Here is a 25,492-nt window from a genome sequence, read left to right on the forward strand (position 1 = left end):
AATCAATTTTGTTAATTTTTTCTAGGAAGATAGTTTTAGAAGCATCAAAATGAAGTTTGTTTGTTTTTCTTTTTCCCCATTTTGAATTTCATAATGTGTTTATATGACTTTAGAATATTTTGTATTCGAAGCCATTGAAGTTCCTAATTCCCTTGGGTGCTAAAAAAAAAAGATTCTTCCTAGTGTTCTTTAACTTTTGAGGACAGAGAATTACTGTGCATGGTGAATACGTACTAGAGTCAAGAATAAAATATTTTGAAGTATCACACTAGCATTTTAATCATTGTGCACTGTGATTCTCCACAGTATTTCACTTTTAAAGTGTCTGTAATTAAAAATCCGGTCTTTGAACAGAATTTACTCATCATTTTCCTGTATTGATATTTAATTGATAATGGTATATTTTTGGATACCATTTGTATTCCATTTTCAGTAGGCTGACATTGTGATATCTGCCTCAAATTTACACATTAGTTGTCTACCCTCATTTAAGGAAATTGGCTGTGCTTGAGTGAAAGTCTCTGCTAGAATTTATTTCCTTCCTCCATACATGTGGTATGACTTGGGGTAATATAACCATGGTCATGCTAGTGAAACAACTCAGCCTGTCTTAAATCTGCACTGAAAAATGGTTAATAAAGGATTTTTTTTTTGTTCAGCTGCACTGTTGTAGTTACCTAGAATGCAGGAAAGATAGGAAAGATGCAGAGTAGATCTGCTGAGCTGCTTATATCAAGTGAGTGAAAATGCAGTACAGTGACACAACTGTAATTTTTAAATAAATGTACCTCTTTGCTGAAAAATAACTGTTACTGTGTTCCACAGATACAGGATATACAGTGTGCTGTTTGAATCTTTCTTGAACTGCTTTTTCTCCCCTGCTCAGAAACTGTCATACATTTTGAGCAGCTTGTGTTCTGTAATTTCATGAGCAATTTTTGCTTAACTTCTAAGGTTTAAAAAAAAATAAAAGATATCCATGTTAATTATAGGAAAATAAGAAGAAATTTTTCCTCTGGATATTTATTACCTTGAACTGTATAATGTGGACCTGTGCTGTGTTATGGAAGATAAGTGTTTAGACTGTAGAGATTAAGCATTTTGTGTGCAATCTGGAGGTGACATAATCACTCTTCAGTACATAAGAAATAAAACAATTTTCAGCAGTTACTGCTCTCTTTCTTGGATTAAGCTTCTTTTGCATTGTATGACAAACACCACAGTTACTGAGTTTTTCTCTGTTTTTGTACTAAGATTTTTTTGTCAGCAGTGATTGTCTGCTCTTCTTTGCTGACCCAAGGCCAGATATTCACCTCTCTGACTCTCTGTATGCCACATATTCATGTCTTCATCATTTAAGACATCTTCAAAGCATCAAAATTTACCAACATCCTGGAAACATTTCCTCTCCTGCTTCTCATATTGTGCCTCTTCCCCCCTTTTTACATTCAGGGAAACCCTCAATTTTTTCCCTTTTTTAAATCCTTTTTATGAATTCCCTTAGCGCTGTGGCATGTTCAGAAATGTTCTTTATAATACTGTTCCCATACCACTATGTTAAGTCTGAATTATATGCATTTTGGGGAGGGGGGGGCATTCTTTCAAATTCTCTGGCAAAATAGTTTTGGCATGAGATAAAATGAGCTATTTCTGCTCCAATTAATCTTTACATTAAAAGGTGTTTCACAGAGAGCTGCAAAGTGAAAATTCATCTTTCTGAAAATTGCCGGTTCCCATCAGCATTGTAGCCTGGCTAAGAAACTGTTTCTAGGACATATAAAATTAAACTGAAGGAATCTTTTTTCCTGACCTTCTAACAGGCTAGTGTTATTAGCTTCCCGTAAAACCGCAGATGATGTATTTTGTGGAAATAAATTAAAAAATGATGAATTTAGGCAGACTCAAGAACAATCTTAGCAATGTTGAGAGTTATCAGGTTGTAGGACATTGAAATTTCTCATAACTTTCATATTTATCCTAACACTGCACTGGTCAGCAGACAAGAAAACATGTTCTTTGAGACAACATTGACCAAAATAAAATAGAAGCACAGAAGTTGAATTAGTCTGTTGACCTTGTGTATCTATGTCCTAATCTTCTGTAATGAATTACCTGTTGCTGCACTGTTCAGGCCAGCAGTGTAAGTCATCTTATGTGTGGGGTCTCTGGATACTGGAAAACTTCAGTAAATTTGCAGGAGTAATAACCTCCCCACTGTGCCAACCAGCCCATCCATTTTTTCACATGCTGTGCTGCCACATGTAAATAATCCCTCCTAAAATGAAACATCTCTATTTGCTGCTTCTGTGCCCAGTTGTATTGACTAAAGAGAATGTGGAATATTTTTGCTCTTTGGTGTTTTGGTTTTGATTCTGCTTAAGGAGTTTATTATGATGATTTAAATTGAAATCCTGGTGAATGAGGTACTCTGATATAAAGTTGCAATTGTTTTTAATATTTATCTAGCAAATCACATTTTTTTTTGTTTGTTTTGACTAATGCATATTTATGCTGCCCCAAATTGATTCTTTAGAGTATTGCCTGGTCATTTATTCAGTACAGCATCCATCAGAGCTTTGAAAGGTGTCAGGTAAAGGTTCTTGAAACTAACATTCAGGAACAGCTGTTAATGATTTGCCCTTTCCCAGAGATCTTAGCTTGTCTGCCTTGCCCTTAAAAATTAAATATTAGATCAGTCTTGAAACATGAAATTCTCAGTCTCTTGTTAAATTCTTTGATACTTGCCACAAGCTTCTATTATAACTTTACAAGGACCTATTTTTAGAAATTTATGGTCTCTCTTCATATCATGATTCTTAGTGTGAGAAAATAAACACATTCTATTGAAAGCATGGGCACATTGTTTTTCTCTTATTTGCTTCCAAAACATGTAGTGGCAATCTTCTACAGTCTGTTGTGGAGATGGTTTTCTTCTCAGTGCTTTATGCTTTCTGTTGCTGAAATAAGTCACGTGTCAGGCAGGAGGAGAAAAGGAAGTTATGCTCCTCTGATCACTGCTATATTTAAATGCCTGCTCAATGTAGTCTTTGCTAGTTTGAGGAAGCATTCTTCAGTTTTCTGTGTGCTTGCCTGAAGGTGCAAGTTCTATGTCTTTAGGAAGGAGCTTTTTATCATGCTTCACTGTTTTCAGGTCTGAGTATGTAGCTGTAAAATTTATATTTTGTGTTTGAAGGAATAAATGAGATCCTGAACTTCTGTGCTTTCCTTCAACAGAAATACATTCTGTGACAAAGTATTCTTAGCAATAATCTGACCATGAAGGTGCCCTGACATGTACTCAGATCAGATGACTCCAGTATTGTAAAAATTTAAAAATTAACAATGCTGGAAACTTGCGGTAGTTGTTATGTAATGTATTTTTTCTGTGTGAGTCATATATTCTATCTATAATCTACTTAAATAAGAAGTAAATATAAACTTATAAACATGAATATAGGAAACCAACAGAATGAGATGGCAGTAAAATATATGCAAAGATTAAATCAAACATAAATAGGGAGAATTAAGCAAAAGACTGGCCTTTCCAAACCAGAGACACAGGAGCTGATGGTTTATCTCAGTTGGGTTTGCAGCTTTGCCCCAGCAAAGTTTGTAAGAATAGAACTGACAGTATCCTGATCAAGAGTGCAGCTGGCCTGCTTGGGACCATACAGCAGCTGGCAGCCATGCACATCTTTCTGGCTGTTATCAGTACCTAAACCAGTCAGGTTTCATACTGGAAGAGAGAGTGTGTTTGTAATGACCAGGTAGAGACAAGACTAGAGCATTGGTCTTCTGGGTAAGCTTTTAAAAGACTAACTCCAAGGATGAGTTAGGGCATGAAAGTGCTGTGATTGACATGTTGAGTACATGTTGTACTTACCGAGTGGTTTCTGCACATTTGCAGCTCTAGTGTGCATGATGTGTTTAGAGACTTTGTGCTGTGCCATGGTACCTGAGCTTTGAATCAGGATGCGGCTGATCAAGGTCTTCTTACTGATTATTCCTACTCAAGGAGTTTGACTGAGCAAGGCTCAGGAAATTAGTTTTCTTTTGTGAGTTGCTACTGTCAGGAATACAGGTTAGTCACTGTAAAACTATTCCTAAGAACAGACAATTCATGCCCTTCCAGTGCTGACACTAAGAATTACCAGCATACCATAACCTTAAAGCTGCACAGAGTTTAGAACATTTGTCTGAGTCTTTGTGCAACAATTATTGCCTTGTTAGTAGATTCATGACCTGACATTTGCTACTGTCATCATAACAACTGTCATTGTAAGAAAGCAATATTCAAACCTGAACTGGTTCAATGCCTGACTCCTGGGAAAACACAACTGATGCTAATATACAGTCTCAAAATATGCTGGGAATTCCTATTATTTTTCCTTGTGTTGCTCTAGTCTGTCCCCTTCAGGCAGTGAGAAGGAAAAGAAATAGGGTAGAGAAACTGATATATGTTGAGGAAATACAATTATTTCCTTAAAGTATTCTTAAGGCCTCTTTCATCTTTCAGATATTCAGGATAGAATGCAGTGGGTGTGGGGAAATCAGAGCTCTGTTTCACTGATTTATTTTTTCCCTTAATTTTCAGTATGTCAAATTTACTTTTCAGGGTTCCCTTCTTAACCCACCATAAGAAATTAATCAGCACTAATAAACATAAAAACTTCTGATATAAGTGTTTCTTTAATTTTAAACTAATTATTAAAAAATACCAGTTCATTTCTATTTTCCTGCTTTAGTGATCAGCATTATTTGAATCCTTCCTTTAAGTAGTTCTTTCATTTAATCACCATCATTATCACCCTGGAATGTATATCTCATTTTCCCCTTTTAAAATATGCCTATTATAAGTATTTTAAAAGTATCTTATTTGTCTGAAAGTTTTTCTCAGCTCCTTCAAAGGACACAGGAAAATAGAACATAAGTGAATCTTATATCTTAAGTATTGATGTGAAATAGTTTTCTGTGTCTCTGTTTCTATCACTTCAAGGTCTCATCTTGAGATGAATGTTGCCTGGGAACTGAGAACCAGGAGCAAGATTCTCCCTTACTAATAACACAGTCTTTTTATCTCTTATCCTTACCTTCAGGTGTTTTCTGTGTCTGGGGAAGCTGGCCTGAAAATTCGTAATCCTAGATGTGAGACCAGAGTTAATAAATATTTTCATAGGAATTTTTAAGCAGAAAAGAGAAAGCTGGCCAGGATTTGTTGATATAAGCAATGGAGAACAAAAACGTGAAGTAATGGTTATTAAATTCCTTTGATATGATATGTTACTTCTTGGAAAGTATAAATGCAGAAAAGAGTTGAATTTATCTGTAAGCAGATCTTGTACTAAAGGCCTATACTTCTGCACCGAGAGCAACCTGGTTCAAATAGAATGAGATTTCAAACCTGGGAAAATGTCATTTTATATAGAATTCTCTATAATTTTACATAGGTATATTCCTAAAACTACTTTAACATCTTAAATAAAGTAAGATGGTGGATTGACTATGTTAATTCAGCATGAGATCATGACTCAGAAAAATAATACAAAAAGGGAATGGCCATTATGACTTGGTAGTAGAGCAGGAGGGAAGGGTGGGAGCACTTCTAAGTGAATCTGAAAGATTTGCAAAAAGACTGTTTGATATGCAAGAATTATGGACAGAAATCAAAACAAACAGCGAGGCATCTTCCTGAAATACTGCCTGCATTCTATAAAAATAATGATATTAATTGATATTCTCCTAGTGTATTGCCAGCTAATTCCCTTCATAACCAGTAGATCTCTCCAGGGTATATACCGAAATCACTCCCCTTATTGTTTTACTAAATTCACCTCACATATCTGTCTCAAATCCCCTCTGATCTCTAGCCTTACACAATCTGAAGCTCACCTTCAGAGTCCTTTGCAATTCTTAACTTTTTGTTTCAGTGCTGAGGTCTTTTAGGTCTTACCCTCTGAAGCTTTTGTACCCATTTTGGAGGAATAGCATTAATTTTCTTTGGAGTATCTTGTGTGGATTTGGGCTGAAAACAGTGTTGATAACACAAGGATGTTTTTGTTATTGCTGAGCAGTGCTTACAGAAAATCAGGACTTGCTCTTCATCCCCCACTGCCCAGCAGTGAGCAGGCTGGGGCTGCACAAGGAACTGGGAGGGGACACAGCCAGGACAGTTGAGCCCCAACCATCCAAAGGGATATTACAGACCATAATGTGTCAGGCTCAGCAATGAAACAGTGAGGGGGAGAAAACAGCAGGTACTGCTCTTGCTTAGGAATTGGCTGAACACTGGTCAGCTGGTGGTGAGCAATGAGTTTAGTCTGATTTTTTAAAATAAGTTGGATTTCCTTGAGTTAATTTTTAAGGGGGTGGAAAAGGTATCTACCTTTTTTTTTTTTTTTTTTTGTCATATTAATCTATTACAACATATGACTTTTCAGTTTTAGCATTGCAATTTTTCTCACACAGCAGGTCGAAAAGTAAGCAGGCAGTTGTGTGTGTTCAGCTGCTTACTGGGTTTAAAAAGTGATATTCATTCAATTTTATACATAATTTCCTTCCTTCATTTCTTTCACTTTCATCTCTATGCCTTCTCTCCTGCTTCTTTTAGCACTTGGAATGATCTCTAGCTTGCATTAATTTTCCTTTCTTCTGGTCATCTTTCAAACTTTCCTTACAGACCCTTTTTCAGAGACTTTCAGTGTAGGGTACTCTCCAGCTGTTGTGACTTCAGTTAGCAATAAACTGATTCTTGCTTAAACTCCAAATTAAAAGATGAGGGCAAAAGTATGGTGATAAGTGTTATATTATTGGCTTTATTTGTTTGGCTGTTGGACTGGATTAGTCAGGATTCTGCTTACATGGTCTTACAAGGTTTTATGCAGTGCTTTGTAATGAATCCACTGGTAATACAGCAATGTAGTTTTCTGAAACTACAGATGAATAATTAGCTCTTTTTTAAATTGGTGGTCAAAATTGTGAACTGTTTTTTGATTAACAAGTTGATAATTGCTTAATAATAATATTGTTAATTTGAATTTTTTATTTCATGTTCCTAAAGTTCATCTATAGATAATTCACAAATACTTTCAAGCTCATGGCTGACACTTGTTAAATTTTGATTAGTTTCAATTAGCTCCATAGTTTTATTATTCTATTGAAAGGTTATACAGCTAATCAGTGCCACTGAAAATTTTGAATTATGTGTTAAAGGAGGTGGGTTGGTATCACTTAAATTCTTTATATATTTTCCATGTGATTTTCAGTTTACTTCAGAATATATTCTAATATTTGCTTTTGGATTTATTCATAGTGACTAGTTTCTTTCCTGATCTAAAACACCCTCAAAAATGAAGTATAATTTGAACAATACCAATGTAAATAATAAGATAAAGGGAATATTTAAATGAGGGAAAATCAAAGTCTGAAAATGTATAGGACAATTTTCAGAAATCATTTATTTTCCTATGTAATCCCTCTGCCTTGGGAAGCCACCTAGGATTCCTATTTCAGTACAACATTGTGCTTTTGGTTCTCTTTACTTAACTGATACAGAAAGCTCTTATGCCTATTCATAAGACTATTTCTATTCTGAATAGAACATTAAGGTTTTAATTCTGTTTAAAAGCAGTGATTATAAGTAAAATTTCAATTGTTATCTTAGGATAGATTTTAACTTTAGCAAATGTATATATTCTGTTATGACAAATTTTCATATGTACAGGTAGGGGCATGAGTATAAATAAGTCAAATGGTTGCAAATACTATATAAGAGAACTTAATTACCATTTGCTAATTGCTTTCATGAACATTATAGCCTTTTAGATATGATTTCGACAAGCATCTTTCTCAACAACTGGCAGGAGCTTTTGAAAATATTCTCTATTTTTCTTATCCATGTGTTTAACTGTAGTTACATGGGAAACACCACCCCATGAGGTCTGATAAAAAGTTGGTGTTATCGCCTGCTGTCCACTTATGATTTCTCATTTTATTATGACTTACAGTTTATTATTATTTTATTGAAGTTCTTGCATTATGTTTCTGGTTTTTAAATACTCCTTCAAAATCATGTGAATGACATAGGGTTCCCATGGCATTGTCTGGACTGCTTTTAGGTTGCCTACTGTTTTGATGATGTTTGTAGTTTCATGCAAGTGTTTAGATTTTAAGCAGGCAATCCATGTTTGGACACCTGTTGGAAAAAAACACTTTGCTACATTCACAAAATGTAAAGAAATTGCCAATAACTGGGTTACATCTTTATTAGCACAATAAAGAAGGTTAAGTAACATATTACGTTTTAATTATGAGATGGTCTCAGAATTGAAATGTAACATTAATTGTTTTCTCAGGTCTGTTTTAACTGATATGGTTCCCTTTCTGCTCGTTTTTGAGAGTGTAGAAATACAGCAACCGCACTGACATTCGTTTCTTTATATGAAGAGCTTCAATTTCAGGCCTGAAAGCTAGGAAAGCCTGCTTAAACTTGTGCACTGACCTTGTTTTTTCTGAGCCATGTACCTATGCTCCATCAGTAATCTCAAGAATCTTTCACTTCTCCTTTGCTAAATTTGAAGATGAAATAACATGGCAAAGTTCATGAGAGAGGTATGGGAAATCAAGTGAATCTTGGATATGTTAACCTGTAAAGTTTGAGTGTCCCTTATCAGGATACCATAAAAATCTATTGATTTCAAACAGCTCAGCTCTGTGGGTAACTAGGATTTACAAATACCCTGCCCGATTCTGTGTTCTTTTTCCCCTAGTAACACACAGACTGCTAGAAATGAAATAGAATTTGCTTTCTGTGTCTTCCTTTTTCCTCCAGAGATTTGTCCCTGAACTATATGGGAAATACAGGAATAATGATCAAAATAGAATTGTAAAGCATTTGGTTAAAACAGAGGAAAGACTAGCTAATCTAATACCTACAACATATTTATTTCTTCCCTCTTCGTGGGAGGCAACAGCACTATTTGGGCTTCTGAAAAGATTCTGCGTTTTTTCATAATGTTAATAAATTGTGAAAATAGGTTGGTTGCAATAATGTCATGTCTGGGCAGGTCTTGGCATTGTTTAATGCATTTATTAGGATGAAGGAAATAGGGCAAGAGAGTGTACTAGGAAAGAGTAAGTCTCTCTAGTGGTGTTGCAAAAGAAAAATTCCAAAGTCTTTGTAATTTAGTTGTGAGATGTAGTGTAACTGTTAAACCCCAAAGTGGCACCGCCTGATGTCATGAAGGTTCCTGCAGCCACAGACAGCACTTGCAATAAGTTGGCTGATTTCTGACAAGCTCTGTATGACTCCTGGAAGCTCAAAGTGCTACTCAATTCACTTCCTATGAGCAGCTTTCACTGATTGTTCCTTGTGTCACAGTTGTAAAACAAACAAACAAAGCTGTAAGGAGAGAAGCTTGTGGATTGTAGGCACTACTGTACCTTAATGGCTCTGTATGGAACCAGTGCCTTAGAAAGATAGTTTGAAGCTATCACTTTTCCTTATGGATAAAGCATAAAACTACCCAAGCTCTCCTGCAGTAGTTACATTATCTGCTGCTTAGCTTTTGAACCGCAGAAATACTGACCAAAACCTGAGCTCTTCCAGTTAATTCAGTGTAGCTGCATAACCTTTGGAATTTCTGTTTTAGTAACACCAGTGCTAGCTTGAATTGTTTTGTACTGCACTTGTGTTGGCTCTTAGCCAGTTATGTTCTGAATTCTCAGAGAGATTTTGATTGAAAAGTCGTCCATGACACTGCTGTTTGCGTTGTAATATTTTTAAGGGAAAGAAATACTTTGAAATGTAAGAGCGATGTTTCATAAGCTTCAGGCATGCTAACCCATTTTCACTACGAAAATTGAACCTGAAGCGAAGTCCTTAATTGGCCCTTCTGTTTACCCAACACTACTGAAATTTGGCACAATTCAGTTTTTTTTTTTTTCTTTTCAGCAAAAAAAAAAGCTCTGTTGTTACATTTTCTCCCTATTTCACTCATTATAAGCATTGTTTTAGTCCCCTCTACACTATTACCTTATGCTCCTCTAAGTTAATTTAAAGGGACTGACTAGCACTGAACACATTTTGTTGTGGGCTAATTGGCTGGCCTTGTGTCACCTCTGCTGCTCTTTCTGTCATCTAGAAAACTTAATTTACCTTGCATGATAGTGCTTTGGGTTGCCTTTATTGCAAACCGTCCCCTCAAAAAAAAAAAAAAAAAAACCAAAACCAAACCAAAAAAGTATGGTAGAAAAGCAACATAGAGATGTGGTTATGTGGAGAAGAAGTGTCTGTTTAAGGATAAATTTGGAGAGGCTGGGTCAAAATGTGGCTTATAACTACAAAAAGGGTTATAAGAATTTATAAAAGGAAGATGAAGAAAAGAAGATGAGTTATTCAGTGAATTATCATGAAAAAGGGTTAATTAAAAGCCTATTTTTAATAATGACTTAAAATACAGGCAAGAATAATTGAAACTGAGTTAACACAGATAAATATATGTTGTTTATTTATTGTATTTTGATATCCTGGAAGTAGCTGAGAAACTAAAAACTGGTAGTGTTGGAGAACTTGCAGTACAGACAAATTGAAAAGAGTCAGCATTGCACCTAGCTGGGGCTTTTAGAGGACTATAAATTACATTTAACACATTACCCTGCTGCTAAACTGGCAAGTTAAAATAAAAAGAAGTACAAATACAATAGAAAGGTATGTATGATATGGTAATATTTCCACTTAGCTGTGGATGGGGCATTTTGTTTATATCTGGGTACTGGAGAAGTTTTGATAAATACAAAAAAATGTGATAGTAGGAAACAAAAGCCAGAGAAATTACCCAAGGTTTGTAGTGTGGGTTTTTACACTGAAGAGTGAGAGCAGTTGTTTTCATTGTCACTGCAGCTGAGACAAGAACTCGTGTTTTTTATTTTCTAGTCTTAAACATTGGGAATACAATATTAAGGATAACAGAACAATGGAAAAATACTGCCATGGATGTTCTCTGCCAACAGTTTCTTGAAGTAACTAGAGGGCAAGTAGGCAGAAGGCTGCCTGAACATTCTTGATTCTATTGCTGTAGATTAGTGTACGTGCTAGTTTATTAGTTGAAATCTTCTGAAGTCCCACATTTGGAGAATTTTAATAAATAAAAGTAAGAGTGACACTGCTCTGGGGGTGTGGATGTTGAAAATATCTTACACATTTTGCTGTCTTTCAACTTGCTGTGTTTAATCATTATCAATCTCTTAGCTACAATGTTTCAAGCTCAAGACCCTCTGCGGTGTAGACAGCACTAATTATAATACCATTGACTAATGTTTGTGTAAAATTTTATAATTACATAAATATTGCATCATGCTGATTAAATGTGGTTTCATATTTAGAGTATCTTACCTTAATTCCCTTTCTTCTCTTACTGCTTTTTCCCCCTAAACTCACAGAGTTCAACTTTCAGTAGTGATTATTAAAGCATAAAGTGTTTTTGCATGAGAAGATAATTGGTTTCAGCTCTTCATGTTTAATAGCAATAATTTTGGTCACTACTTGAGAATGGACTGTGAGACAAACTATTTTAGAAGACTTCATATTTTTATTTCCTCATAAAACCATTATAATCTTCCTCTTCCCTGAATTATCTTCTGTAATGTGCCATACCAATGACTTCTTAAATGTCAGTAAATTGATTTTTTTTTCCCCCAAAATTTTATATTTCTCTGGTTTAATTTCAATTTTTTCTCACTCAAATTTCTAATATTTTTACTCTAATGATCTTTTCTTCCATACTCTGTATATTCACAATAAGCAGATGGTACCAGGGGCTAGATATTTCTATGTGGTCACTGCGGGCCCTAATCACACTTATACTCTTAGGTGGATTTTATGTGGCCCTAATTTTATGTGGCCACACACATGGATGTGAAACGAAGCTTCACTACATTATCCAAGGCAGAGAGGCTGCACTGAACTGCTGCATTCTTAAGCAGGAATAAATTATCTTTTAGTTGGTCCTCTGGAGACATTTCTATGAGAGTCAAAGCAGGTGAGCTGCACGTGAATGAATCTTTTGAAATTTTTTCTTGTAAAAAGTTTGATGAGGGAAAGGCTACATATACCGAAGTTTTACATGGAAAGATAATTTTACCATGTTCCATGCATTTGTTTACTCTCTGTGAACCCATACATAACTTTTGAAGTTGTCAAACCTGGCAAGGGGCTATTGGGAATACAGGAATCATAGAATAGGTTGAGTCAGAAGGGCCCTTTTAGAGGTCATCTGGTTCAACCCATCTGTTGTGGGCAGGGACAACTTCCACTGAATCAAGTTGCTTGTAGCCAGTCTGTATTTCTTTATGGCTAGATAAATGCAGGATGTCAGAATTACTGTTCTGTAAAATGCTGACAAAGCTGGAAAGCTGTATCATGCTACCAGCACTCATTCCATGAGCATCTGCATGCCATCACATGTTTGTAAGAATATGATGAAGCTTTACATGGTGAGTGGACTTAGTTCACATAACCTAACATATTCTCTCACTGCAAATATTACCCTTAGTAATTTCTCTCAGTCTTGAAAGGTTAAAAATTACTAAAAGCTTCTAAGTAATTTTTTCCTTATTGTTTAGTGTCCTCATCTGTAGGATGGCTAAGTACTGGTTCACAGGGGTCACAAAAACAGTAAGGGAAAAAACCTAATAATTTAGTTATTCAGTTAAAAATATTCAGGAATCTGAAGGAATACATTCACTTATCAAAAATGCTTGAAATTCCTTGTTGACAGCAAGTTCCACAACACTGATGGAAATTTTATAATGTTTTGTTATTTTAGGATAAGAAACGAGACTTGCTAACTAGTGTTTGTTTACTGGACTATAAGGCAAAATTTTTTAAATCAGTATAATTTCCTACTAGAGGGAAAGTTATGCCCTCTTAAACTTCTGTCAGAGCAGTAGAAATGAACTGTATGTAGAGTATATATTCCCATGTATTTATGTATAGTGTAGTCTTCATTTTCTTGCCATCCTATTCGACTGTTAAATCGATTTTACTGCAAGAGTCTGTTATTCAGCCTACCTGTTTCTTTTCTTCACGTGTTCTCATTAATACGTATTGAAAAGGGATAAAGGAAGGTACTCTGGGATATAATATGCAGGATTTTCTTCAGATCCTTTTCCCATTAATATTCAAGGAAAATCTGATATTTTTTTACATAAGAAAAATGTTAGGGTTTTTTTGGACACGAGTCCATTGTCTGTTAGACTATTTGTGAAAGGCATTTTTGGTAGAAATTGAGAATACTTGCTTCCTGAAAATAAAACCTTTGTTCCTGGTGGTACAAAATAAAACAGAAATACTAAATTCCCTGCAGCTCAAAAAACACGAATCTATACATTAAACATACTTTGAGTATTATAAAATATTAATAGTATGCTTACCCTTACAAATAAAGATTTAATTATACAGTTTATTTAATGAAATTGCAGCACATTCCTGTAAATTTCCCAGCTGCGGTAATGTATTTTCATGTATTATCACAGTTTGGCTACTAAAAAAACTGTGAATAATTTAACCTCACTTTTATTTTTTATTTTTTGTTTTTGTCTTTCAGAAATGAATTCCTTTACTGCAAAAAATCATGACTATTTATTGATTCAGAAAGAAAACAGACTGAAATTCTGGGTCTTCTGAATAACATGTAAGTGAAAGTTTCCTGTAACCCTGACTATGTCTTCAATTTAGGTAGTGATTATTTGATTTTAGCAAAGAAACCTTTGGTTAGAGATGTTTCTTCATGTATTTTTTTAATCACAGCAGCAGCTAAGGTACAGTGGCAGATTGTCTGAAGTAATACCTTTCGGAAGATAGTTTTGTCCCCTTGTTTTACTTTGTCCATTAATATTCATCAGGCTCTACTAATTATTTGTAAGCTTCATATAGGAAGGTTCATAGCAGCACAAGTTAGAATCCATTGTAATTGTTAAGCAAAGCTCTAAAAAAAATTATACGGGGCCTACCTGGTCAGCAAAATGATCTGGCAGTAGATAAATGCCGTTATTCATTAACTTCCCCCCAAAATAGCAATATTGTGACCTTTTCTGGTAGGAACTGCAAAAACACAACTATACAGTAGGTGACAGAAGTGTAAAATCTGATTAAAATTTTCAGTTTGGAGGAGATGCTAAGTAGTATTAATGGCCTTCTCTGACTTAATGCACTAGTACAGAAAGGGAGGCTAAGAAGGCCGTTTGCTCTTTCCCAGGGCAATGTGTGTGGAGCAATGTCGCTGCTCAGTAGCAGCATGGTTTCTGGTATTGCTAGTGGAAGAACAGTTTTAACTTTTCTTCTGTTGATGTTGATTTTATTGTCATAAGCATTTCCTGCCTGATAAAGGCACAGTTCTTGAGGTTCATGTTGGATCCCTGTTATTCGCTTGCCTTTTGAAAGGCTAATTGATCCAGCTTTGTTCAAGGCGTTGTCTTAGTCTTTTCTGTGCATAGACAGTTGTGGGGACAATTCATGGGCTCCAGTGTTGGGAGACTGAATAGCTGTCAACCAAATAGTCATGCACTTGCACAGAAAGAGGATTTTGAGCATCCTGGTTTTTAGTGTTTTCAGTATGATTTCTGTCACTGTTTTTAGAAATGCTTCAGTCCACGAGTAGAAGAGATGTCACTGGCTGGGGTGATGTGCCGTATCTAGTGACTAGTCAGAACTTAAATGTGAGGATTGACACACAGCCAGCCAACTTGTCTTTGTTCAGGTGAACTTTTCAACAACTCTAAAAGTAAATTACTTAATATAAGATGGTATTTTTGCAAACAAATTATCAATTGAAGGAAAGAGTGGTTTGAATCTGTTCAACTGTAGGTGAAGATTCTCAAATTGGGATGTAAAAGCTATGCAATGGAAACTGCAGTGTGTCTGTGCTCTCTGCTGAAAGAATGACAAAAAGAAGCTGCAAAATGGGTCCTCTGGACAAAAAAGTTGAAGATGTGCTGTCAACATTCTTGTTTTAGCTGAGCAGTTGTCACAGATGTTTGTAGCTTCCTGGAGGATTAGACTGATAGAAAAATAAAATCAGTGGGCATCCCTTTATCAACATCTAGATAGGTTTTTTTTTCTGATTCATAAATACTTTCAGTGTCATCAGATGATTTAAGATCAAGGTTTTCATTGTTAGGGAAAAAAATAGAATTTTCATCATTATGTTGGGAAGATGAATATTTTTATTTGATATGCTCATTAGATTTTGTGATAGAAGCCATCAATTTGAAATAAAACATTTAATGTCTTTGTACCACTTTATTGTGCAGACTAAAAGTTAGGTTGCAGTTGGCCTAAAATGACTGTAGCTGTTGCCTGTAGCTGATCAGGAAGCCTCAACTTTCTGTGTGACCCCCCCATCATTTACATTTTCTGCTATTACTGCACTTACAATTTTACAATGCTTGGTTCTTCTGTCTGCTTTTTGGAAGACTTCTAGTCCCTGTTGTTGTAAAAGGTTAGCAAAAGCTGTGCTGCACACAGTACTAATTTATTTACACATCCCCCCTCAGTCTAGGAGCTAACAAGATAACTAAACACAAGTGCTGCAAGGTGTTTGATTTTCAGCACATGCAGCAATCAAAGGTATTCTGGCAGCCACAGAATGCTGTCAGTACTGGTGAGAACTGATCTACATTTTGCAAGAGTTTTTTTTCACATCAGAAAATGCAGATTAGTGGAAACCAAAATCTGTGTCCTCAGCCTTTAATCCCAACTGGCTCCCTGATAACCTTTAGGAATAACAGTGCTTTTCCACTAGAAGCTAATTAAACACAGTTCTGTCATGGAAGCTGTCTGCCACAAAGCCTGCAAGGTAGAAATTGGGTTGTGCCCCTAGCTGGGGTGTTTTGGTGCTAGAAGTAGCTCCTAGGAACCCTCAAGGCCTGGAAGATGGGGTTGGGGCTGGAGCTCTCCACGTTTTTATAAAGCTTGTCTGGCTCAGGGGGCTTCACTTCTGGGGTTGAATTAACTCCCAACTTCCAGATCAGCTTATGGGATTTTTGAGTAGTTGACAGTACATTGAGGATCTGTGAACCTGGGGCAGCTCATGATAAGTTTCTTTTGGTTTTGTACTGCTTTAATATCTTTCATTTGCTATAGTTCTTCTTGATTCAGTTTGTTCTGTGTTTTTAAAAAATATCATTATTTGATAGAATAGAAATTCTGTTAGGAGTTTTATTGCTGTGTGATTTGGAGGCTCAAAAAAATAATAATCTGAGTAGTGCTAATAATAGTCCAGGTACATAATATTTTAAAGTGGTTTTATGTGGATATTATTCGTCAGCTGAAAATACTGTTCAGGAAAGATTGATTTAATTCTTTTCTCTAGTTATAGACTTGGCTTCTAACTGGAAGCATTTTATACTGTGTAGTTACTTGAGGCACTGTTATTTTCAATTCAACAGGAAGCGGCTCTAAGTAAGAGCACAGAAATGAGTGACATTGTGTTAGGGGACTGTGTATCTCAAAATACACAGCTTCAGCTTGCATGCAAAAACATCATTTAGCTGTTATAAAAGAAATTAGATTTCAATCAGTATGCTCTTTGTTATTAATCCATTTTTCTCCTTTCATCTGAAGAGGCCCTAATAACATGTTAGACAAATCATACTCTTTAAAAACTGATTTGAAATAAAAAATGCTTTTGAAGCCTTGTAATTTCAGGCATGCATTTTGTAATAATAATATATTTCCTTGCTGCTAATGTATTGACGCATGCTTGTAAATGTACACAATGTTGCTCTTTTATTTTGGTCCAAGTTTATTGTTAGGAATTAAATAATTCTTCCTATTCAAGCAAATTTTTGAGGAAACTGTAGGAGGTACATTAAGAACATTAAATTTGAAGATCTAATAAAGACCTTAAGTTCTAAGGACTGTTTATTAATTTGGAGGGTTGAAGGCCTGAGGTTAACTTTTTCCTTTGGGGCAGAAGTGCTGGTGTTTCAAGAAGTTATAAATCTTTGATATTTCATCAGTTTCAATTACTGGCTGAAGGTGAGGAATTTGTAGTGTGTGCTCTCCAGCAAACACTTCTATGTGCATTCTGCATAGTAGAACTCTCATACTGGTTAGGTTGCTATTAGAATCTCAACTGTAGAACTTTATGCAGCTACATTCTAGCAGACTTTTGTGTTATAAAGACACTTATACCAAGGCTTTTGATAGGCTACTGTGATTATCATTTTGGTTTCTAGGGCCAGCTTGAAGAACAAAAGACTTACTGTCAAAGATAACATGAATTTACTGCAATTTTAGTAACATTTCTCAGTTTCTTCTGCTGCTTTTAGTCTAGCAAATGTTAGGTATCTAATATCCCCTTTTGATAACACCTTTTTGAGGTGGGGGGTGAGGAGAGAAAATAACTCCCTTCTGTGAATGTGGCTATAATGCTCTATCTGAGCATACCACTTCCTGACACTCTGCTTTTGTGCCACTGCAAAAGGGAGTGGTGTGCCCCAAATCTTTGTCTTAAGGACCTTAAAGGGGCCTCTCAGTATTTTTGTCTGCTGCCTTACAATCTTGCTGCTTCTTGTAGGACTGATTTCACCACACACCCTTTTTCTTTTACAGAGTCTTGCTTTTCAGCATCCTTAAAGTTGTGTGAGTGAAATTGAAATTGGATGGATGAGTAAGATCCTCTGGTCCATGCTGCCACACATGAATTGACAACTCATGGACAGCAAAACCCCACTCAGCCTGCAAAGGGTCCTCTGGGTGAATGGGGCCAAGATCTTTATATAGTCTTGTCTCAAAACCCAGCAGCTTTAGGACCTCCTCACGTACCAGTGTCCAGTCCCAAGAAGTTCTTTTTTCTGGTTAAATCATACAAAGGCCAGGCTATGATGGAAAAATTAGGAAAAAGCTCCCTCCAAAGCCCTGGTAATGAGGGACACAACCAGGTGCACCTTTGTGCAATGTTTTTTATCTGCTCTGGCCTCCTGTGGCCATCCTCCCCCAGGAAGGGCTTCTGCTCCGATAACCACTCTTGGGCTATACTGGGGCTCCAGGACAGGGGTGGGGCATTGCTTCCAGCATGCCAGTGACTGACAGCTGCACAAGAGGCTCAAAAGGAGATGGGGTGTGGGGCAGAGCACCATTCTGCCTTTGCTGAACTTGATCTGTCCCCTCCCACACACCCCATAGTTGTTTTGAGCCAGCCATCATTTTTTCAGTCTTTCTCAGACTGCTGAGGTACTGGGCTTATAAAAAATTGTTTTGAAGTGTATCAAGCATTAATGTCTGAGAGAAAGTATGGCTAATTATTGTTTGAGCCGCTTCCACAAACCCAGGGCAGAAAGTGAAGGAATAAAAAAAAGGCTTTGATTAGACTACATCAAAACCACAGGCAGTTCAATCTAGTTGTCATAAACCATCATGTATATTAAATGCAGCTTTTTATGTGTTTAAATTACATTAACTTTATTTAAATTACATTAACTTTATTTCTGTTGTTTCTATTCTTTATTTTTATCAAGTATTTGCATTTCTTAGATACTTTTATCCTCAGCAACTTAGTACAATGAGTGTTATTTATACCATGTATCACATGTTAAATACAACTTTATTCACAAAAATGAAAGCTCTACTGACTCATTTGTAGGTTTTCAGTGATCAGACTGAAGATCTAGCTGACAGTAAAATTACTACAAAATTGTTTTGTCACCCAAATCCCTTTGGAACAGGAATAAGATTCTCCTGCACATCACCAGTTTATGGTCTTGCCATTTAAAATATTTCTGGTAGATTCGGTGTTGTTGATACCAATCAGTTAGCTGAAGCTTCTTAAGTTATATCCTAAGTGTTGGCAAATGCCTTTTTTCCCCCTAGTGTCCTTAGAGCTTTGATATATTTACATATAAACAGCTTCTGAAGATGACAAAATTAAACATGTTATCCAGTGTAATTCTCCATGACTCTCTTTTAAAATGTCAGAGCAGCAATTCTAGATTTGGATTTGCCCAAATTGGAGTGTTCTTGGTTTTCCAGACAGGCTTAAAGGACTGTTTAGCTCTTAAACCCTTATTGTTATATGGCTCTGTGACCTTTTAGGCCAAAGAAGTAAAAGCTGTCATAGGTGACTGAAAAATAAGAAAATATTATGGTTTTGTATATACTTGTTATATACTCTTTTTCTGCTAAACAGAGGGAAGTTTCTTTGGTGCAGACACAGGCATGCTGCTTTGCTAGAGTTTTCTCTTGTTTCCAGAGTTGTTACTTGGTCAGGCTGAGGCCGAGGTGCAGGGCTGCTGTCACCCAGCGGGCAGCTTGGCCCTAGCACAGGGAGCACCTGTCCATGCACCGGGTGTCAGCTGAGAGGCTGCAGCTGGGTTTGGAAGTGAGGTGTGTGCCAAGACCAGATATGTGATGAAATTATCTGGTTTTGAAGGAAAATTTTGATAGATGTCGTACAGTACTTAGAACTTGGTATACCAAAGAGTTGTAAGAGAGTTGCACTTCTCCCCAGTTCTAAAAAGTGGTGTTTGAAATTCCCTAGTTTTGAGGTAGTGATATCAAAACCGCTGTTGGGTGCTTCTTTGTTGCTGCTGTTTTACTGGCATCCTGACAGTCCTTGTCTTTGTTGAAGTTTCATTCTGTTACAATTCTTCTGTTTGATAAATGTTTCAAACTGCTTTATTAAAAGAAAAGCTGGATACTCTAGTGATTCTGATCAAGTGTATTCTGCATTTGTTGTTATGTGAGGAAAGGGACAGAATTCATATGGTAAAGTTGTATCTGTGCTGCAAAAAATGGATACCAGGAATTTCAGCTCTTTTATCTCTGGAAACTGCACAGTACCTGAAAATAAATTCCAGCTCTACATATGCATTTATGTTGTGACCATAGTAAATATTGTTAGTATTTTTCTCATAAAAAAAATTAAGGTAAATATACGGTATATAGTATTACATTTGCTGCGCACAGTTGTTTTTCTAGCAGATCTGCTTCCCTCAAAGATAGGATGTCAGACTGTGATTTATCTATGTGTCTGTCTAAATAATCACTTCTATTCTGGTATTCATTGCCAGTTTTATTAGAGAATTGTCACTTCTGCAAATGGAAATACTTCAAGCATTGGGGAAGAGTAATTAAATTTGGATAATACTGTTTGGCTAAAATAAAACTAAACTAATTTCTTTACTAAATTCAATTCCAAATCTATTCAGAGTTCTGGAATATTAATTTACCAATATCCTATCCACCATACACATAGTCACTCTGCTTGCTACCTAATTCTATTTTGTTCTTTTGGAGGATAGATATTGTCCACAATCAAAAATGTCTATGTTAATTAATTCTCAGTAATTCTGGTGGTCTGTGTATGTGTATATTATATTCTTTTAAGGCAACATGCCTTGCTATTTGAGAAAACAATGGTGTTAATTATGGTATGGCTATGACCACATACTTCTACCTGACATGGCCATATGCTTTCCTCACATTAACTCCCGCTGTAATGAAAATAGTAGAAGAGGAAAAGAAAAGCAAGTGAAAATGCAGGTTTATGAGAAATATCAGCTACTTAACGTCATTTGAAATAGTAAAATAAATTCTTGTGAAGAAGTTTTCTTTACTAGGTGATGTAGCTAAAAATACATGGTAAATCACCAACAGTTGCCTAATGAATATGAGTACAAAAGTGAGTATGATTAATAAATAAAGCACATATTTCTCTAGCTCATCTTCTTGCACAGAGAAAGGCAAAGGTGCATTAAAATAGGAAACACCTGAAATTTCACAAGGTGATCAATGCAAAATAATTAAATGCTATTAATTTTTTTATTAAGCAGACATTTTATTGAACAGTAACCCCAGTCCTGTTGCTGTCACCTACATAAGCTTAGATCACATTAAACTTGGCATTGTTTTCTACTTGATATGCTACAGATCTTAAGACATCGGGGGGGACCCGTGGCTAGAGAAATCTGTGAATATTATCAGACAATGTGAAAAATACAGCTACTGTCACCCTCAACACATCTGAGATGAATCAGAGCATCAGTGTAGCTTTAAATGTCCCTGCTGCTGCACACCATGAACCTGAAAATGGATCACTGTTCTCCAGAACACAGTCAAAATGTCTCAGCAACAGAATGAGAGAGCTTCCACAAGCTGTTTCAAGGCTCTGAGGGTATAATTCTTGGAAAACTCCTTGGCTGTGCCCAGAGTAGTAAAAGATTGGTAGCACTTTCTGTAAGGGTCTACAGCAGCCCTTTTCAATCAGCCTCTGAGCTTTGAATGAATCAATAACAATGCAAGGACAGACTACATTTTCACATCTTAGGACGCAGTTGGTAGGAATAATCTTTTGGAAATAGAGAGCAGCATTAAATGAAAGAGCTGACCAAAACTATTACTGTTCTGGAGATAAAGAGTAGTCTGTTCTACTGTCCTGATCTGAATTATAGGAGACAGATATCTCAATGCAGGTATAATCCTAGATGATAATTATTAGATATTCTTATATCCCTCTCTTGTATTTTCTCAAACTGGGACAACTGTGTTTCTTTGAGTTTTAGGGGGTTTGATTTAAAAAAAAAAAAAAAGGTCAAAAATTTAAAGTAACTTTAGAAAAGTGGGTGTCAAAGAAATCTATTTGAGGATGATGTGATTTTTCCTAGGGGAATAGTTCTGTTTCAGAATACTATGATACAAAGCTATCACTTAGCAAACGATGGGATTTTACAAAAGCTTCATACTCTTGGCATCTCTATTAGAAAGTACTTAGATGATTTTCTATTTCAAATGTTGTTAACTTGGATAAATGCCCATGTTTCATGCCCCAATTACTGTACATATTTGTAATGCTAATATCTTAGTAAAACAATTGGTAAAAATAGTGGTGTAAAAGTGGTGAATACCTAATTTATATTTCCTATATGGAAAATAGAAAATATAAAAGAAAGCAACTTTTGTTACTTGTTCACTGTCTTAGTCCATTTTGAGCCAAATGGCTCAAATCCTTTCTGCCAAACCAGAGCAAATGTATGTTTGTTACTCCCCAGTGCATGTTATGAATCAGCAACAAAAAAGAGGACAGAAAGTGAAGGATATCATAAAGGGTGAGACAGAGTGGTGTTTTGTGTAATTCTTCATTATGCCATCTATTTTCCTGGTGTTATTGTTCTCCTAGGCCCTAAAACATTTTAAAGAACAATACAAAGCAGCTTTGGTATCATACTGACTCAATTTCAATGTCATTAACTCCTTCTTCATCTCATAGAAATTCTCACATGGTATTCTGAACATTTCTTTTTCAATTCTCTTTCATTTTCATTAGCAGCTGCCTGAATGGCCAACAAAGTACAAAAGTATCTCTTTCTGATACATGTAGCCAGAGGGCACGTCAGATGTATAAAATGGACTGAAAAAGTATCCAGTGACACTAAGAGGTGGTGGATCATGCAGAAAGATATAATTCTGTTGATACAATGATGATGGAGATATATTATACTACAAATCCAGAATGAAATCTGTTTATCTTCACCTCTGTTCATAGTAGGTGTTGTGTTTTCACTAAGGGAAAGTAACCTTTGTAACCTTTTGTTCTGTTTGGATGGAGTAATTGATGCTTACATCTGTACTATATTTGCTCTCTTTAGAAAACAAAACCCAACAACGTATTCCTGAAAAATATTTAACAAATCAAGACATGCTTGATGGAGTGTTAGCTCCATGTCTTTACTGACAGTTATTCCTGTTTTGTGTAATACTTCCAGATGATAATTATTTGTTAAATACTATCAGATGCTTGATATTTTCCAAAGGTGGCATTATGCTTCTTGCCATCATGGCATTATAGGATTTACCTTTTGCTGTGTTTTGTTCTGTGCATTCTTTTGCTGCTAAAACACAGAAAGTGATTATGTTGCATAGAATAAAACCCAAAAAAAACACCTTTAAAAGCATTCACATGTTCATTTTGAATATGTAATAGGCTACATGTGCTTATCCATAAATTATTCGGCATTTATTGAGTGTAAATGTGGCTCATTGGGCTTGCTGCAGTTGGTCTTTCCTAATCTAATTCTGATTTCTAAATCTAATTTCCTAATCTGATTATGTGATTGTTCAGCTCACAGTTGGCAATTCTGTTAGAGTTAGGTGCTGGTTTAAGGCAAGGAAGGACTGCAGATGGAACACCCTGGTTTTGTACTGGGGATCCCATCCCCAAAATGTTTTGACTTCTGCTCTCAAAAAAAAACTGCCCAAGCATTTGCTTGCCTACAGCATAGGAAGAGAGATGCATCATCACTGAGTATAATATTCCTTTTAATAAAGGAAGTCATCATACCAGCCTAAATATACTTCATCAAGGTAACTTAGTGAACTGAGATATGGATGTTCTTTTTTAGATTAAAAAAAAAAAAAGAGAAAGAAAAAATCAGTATATATATATACAGAAAGCCAAAGCTGAAGTAATAGGCTACAAACCCAGAGAGGTCTGCCACATGTACAGGAAGGTTCAAAGAAACTTGATTAATGGGATGGTAGAAGAAATTAAATATAAGGAAGGGGAAGAATTGCTATCTGTCAATGTATTGACAAATTGGCAAATTCATGGATGAAATTCTACAGGAATAATAGGATCATTATACGTACTAACAGATTAGACTGTCCCATCTCTTGCATTTTTGGATTGGGATGTCTGCAGAGGACCTTCACCAAAAAATAAACTTGTGGAAATAATGTTTACAAAAGATTGCAGAAATAAAGCTTCAAATGAAAACTTGAGGAATAAAGCAAGAAAGGATATAGTAGCAAAGATTTTTTTTTTTGTAAAACATGCTATCTGGCTCTGAAGAAATAGTATATGACAAATGTTTTGCAGTTTTTCCTTTTTTTTTTTTTTTTTTTTACCAAGAGGGATTTTATAATGAAAAATTGAAGGAAGAGCTGACAGTAGAGTTTATTCCCTGATAAGACTTGCTGAGCTCCAGAGCCCTATCCTTAGGAGAACCTTTGTTTCTCAGACAGAGGCTATTGAAGAGGAACCTGATTTTTTTACAGGACAGGTCTTGTTTGCTACTGTAGGAAAACATTCATAAAATTCAATTTTAACTCTTGAGAACACTTCTCCTGTGCTGCATAGTGTGTGGCTTCTGAGCTCATAAGAACTATTTAACTAAATACAAACATTCTAGCAAACTTCACTTAAGCTACTTTTTAGGTCAAAGAGAGTAAAATGAAAAGGGGTAATGTCAGTAAAAGCCTCACTGAAAGATCACAGAGATTAAGGCAACACAAGAAAAGTAAAAGCCAGATACTATTTGCAAATCAGAGTTGTTTAATTGTTAAATTAAGCAGAATAAATAAGTAAAGAAGACAGCAGTTTCAGCATTGTATGTTTTTTTGAGTGGCTAGCAGATTTGAGGGAGAAAGATTCTTCCCAGTCCCCCTGGTGAACTGTGTACATGCAATGCTTTGCACTCAAATGTTTTAAGGAAAAATATTAAGTAACTTCTCATTTGTTATTACTTTGTCTTTATGAAAGCTTACAGTGATAGGCATGATTCCTTTTAATGTGGAGCCTGAAACATACAGGAAGTGTAATATCAGCACTAATACCTAAGATTTAGGATGTTTTCTAATATATTTTAATCCTGGGAACAGCAAGCTAGATTTTCCGAGATAATTTTTCATTTCTGATACACTCCAAGTGATTTATCCTGATGCATTTGCCAGATGAATTGCTTTAATGTTGATTATGCTACCAAGACTAATGTGATAGAGATGACAGTATTTAATGGTTAGAACAATACTGAGAGTGGCTGTTTGTTCGTTGTATCATTGATAAACTGTCTGGACATTAAATATTTCTTTTCCTTGTTTGGCACTTGTGATCAAATGTTAATCTGTTGTGGGTCAATTGTAAGAGAACCTTAAAATTATACCAAAATCTGTTGGAGAAACTAAGTGAAAACAGTAATACTGATTTTCTACTGATAGGATAAACTGTATAATGTTTATATATACACCTTGTGATTTCAAAAATAATTCCTGAAGGAACAAAAACTGGTGGCTGTTGGCTTATTGCTGTGAAACTGTGGAAAGCTCAGAATAGTTCTGGCAGTAACAAGCTGGTTCTGGTAATAACAAGCTATACTTGCATTGTAAAAATCTAAACCAGCCCCATGCTATCAGAACATGCCACTAGGAAATTAACTTCACCCCAGCCAAACCCAGCACAGCTTACTACACATAATAGCACTTTATTAACAGATTTTGTGAATACTCAACCTATTATCTTTGCACATACTCAGTAATGTTTGCAGTAAAACTGCACCACCCTTACTTCGCCTTTACAAGGTGAAAAATTGTCTGACATTCTGGTAATGTAGCCTCTATAGGTTCTTGTGAAACAAGAAAAAGAAAGGGCTGTACACCCCTTTAGAGAGAGAGAGAGAAACCTAGATGCAGCAAAAAGTAGCAATTACAATAGTGGCAGGTGGT

General features: G+C 35.8%; 1 long non-coding RNA gene across 1 annotated transcript in view; it reads left to right on the forward strand.

Moving 5' to 3' along the window:
• The window catches only part of LOC128809170 (uncharacterized), a 393,346-nt gene that overhangs the window by 187,260 nt on the left and 180,594 nt on the right, over positions 1-25,492 (forward strand). Inside the window, exon 2 of the long non-coding RNA XR_008437641.1 lies at positions 13,602-13,688. This is a non-coding gene — a long non-coding RNA (uncharacterized LOC128809170). The remainder of the gene's footprint in view (positions 1-13,601; positions 13,689-25,492) is intronic.

This window comes from Vidua macroura, chromosome 6 (genome assembly GCF_024509145.1).
Source record: "Vidua macroura isolate BioBank_ID:100142 chromosome 6, ASM2450914v1, whole genome shotgun sequence".
In the NCBI taxonomy this organism is placed as follows: Eukaryota; Metazoa; Chordata; class Aves; order Passeriformes; family Viduidae; genus Vidua; species Vidua macroura.